The sequence below is a fragment of the Oncorhynchus mykiss genome, chromosome 6, assembly GCF_013265735.2.
Source record: "Oncorhynchus mykiss isolate Arlee chromosome 6, USDA_OmykA_1.1, whole genome shotgun sequence".
In the NCBI taxonomy this organism is placed as follows: domain Eukaryota; kingdom Metazoa; phylum Chordata; class Actinopteri; order Salmoniformes; family Salmonidae; genus Oncorhynchus; species Oncorhynchus mykiss.
The window spans coordinates 91,168,204-91,170,168 of record NC_048570.1 but is presented as its reverse complement, the minus strand read 5'-3'; positions in this window follow the sequence as shown (position 1 = coordinate 91,170,168).

The following is a 1,965-nucleotide window of genomic DNA, read 5'->3' as shown; positions in this document are numbered from 1 at the left end:
GCTCCATGAAGAGTACATGTAGGCTGAACATGGAGAGAGAGAGAGAGAAAGAGAGAGAGAGAGAGAGAGGGGGGGGAGGGAGGAGCAGAGGGGGGATGGGGGAGGAAGGGGGAGAGAGAGAAAGGGAGTGAGGGGGAGGAGCAAAGGAGCGAATGAGAGAGGGGGAAGAGAGAGGGAGGGGGAGAGACAGGGGGGGAGAAGGAGGAGAGAGAAAAAAGAGAGGGAGGGAGCGAGGGAGACTGAAGGGGGAGGAGAGAGAAAGTAGAGATGGAGAGAGAGAGGGACATTAAGAGAGAGGGAGGAGAGAGGGAGAGTGGGGGGAGGAGTCTAAGCTGAATATGGTTAGATCTGTCACTGTCACAATGCCTGTTAGACCACTGCCTGTTAGATACTCTCTCTCTCTCTCTCTCTCTCTGTCTCTCCCTCCATCTCTCTGTCTCTCACTGCATCTCTCTCTCTCTCTCTCTCTCTCTCTCTCTGTCTCTCCCTGCATCTCTCTCTCTCTCTCTCTCTCTCTCCCTGCATCTCTCTCTCTCTCTCTCTCTCTCTCTCTCTCTCTCTCTCTCTCTCTCCCTCTCTCTCTGTCTCTCCCGGCATCTCTCTCTGTCTCTCCCTGCATCTCTCTCTCTCTCTCTCTCTCTCTCTCTCTCTCTCTCTCTCTCTCTCTCCCTGCATCTCTCTCTCTCTGCTGCTTCCTGACGACATAGAGTTTATGACTTCTTATCTTCATGTGATTGTGTTAGTTGCATGTGTGAGAAGTGAGGTTGCTGTATAATCATACCATATTCGTTTCCTTAATACTCTTCTTTTGCAAAGGGCAGTGCAGAGATGCTTTTATCACGTGGTATCTGTTGTGGTACATATATAGTACCAGTCACAAGTTTGGACACACCTAATGCCAAGAGTGTGCAAAGCTGTCAACATATGAAATACATTTAGATTTTTTCACCACTTTTTTTGGTTACTACATGATTCCATATGTGTTATTTCATAGTGTTGATGTATTCACTATTATTCTACAATGTAGAAAATAGTACAAATAAAGAAAAACCCTTGAATGAGTAGGTGTGTCCAAACTTTTGACTGGTAACTGTTTAGTCATTTCGTCCTGTCTTTGTGTGGCTGGCGTGAGAATGGAGAAAGGGTGTTGGGTGTGTTGGTGTGATGTTACAGGGTAGTAATATGATGGTAGTGGTGTGTTGGTGTGATGTTACAGGGTAGTAATATGATGGTAGTGGTGTGGTGTTACAGGGTAGTAATATGATGGTAGTGGTGTGTTGGTGTGATGTTACAGGGTAGTAATTTGATGGTAGTGGTGTGTTGGTGTGGTGTTACAGGGTAGTAATATGATGGTAGTGGTGTGGTGTTACAGGGTAGTAATATGATGGTAGTGGTGTGGTGTTACAGGGTAGTAATATGATGGTAGTGGTGTGGTGTTACAGGGTAGTAATATGATGGTAGTGGTGTGTTGGTGTGGTGTTACAGGGTAGTAATATGATGGTAGTGGCGTGGTGTTACAGGGTAGTAATATGATGGTAGTGGTGTGGTGTTACAGGGTAGTAATATGATGGTAGTGGTGTGGTGTTATAGGGTAGTAATATGATGGTAGTGGTGTGGTGTTACAGGGTAGTAATATGATGGTAGTGGTGTGGTGTTACAGGGTAGTAATATGATGGTAGTGGTGTGGTGGTGTGATGTTACAGGGTAGTAATATGATGGTAGTGGTGTGTTGGTGTGGTGTTACAGGGTAGTAATATGATGGTAGTGGTGTGTTGGTGTGGTGTTACAGGGTAGTAATATGATGGTAGTGGTGTGGTGTTACAGGGTAGTAGTATGATGGTAGTGGTGTGGTGTTACAGGGTAGTAATATGATGGTAGTGGTGTGTTGGTGTGGTGTTACAGGGTAGTAATATGATGGTAGTGGCGTGGTGTTACAGGGTAGTAATATGATGGTAGTGGTGTGGT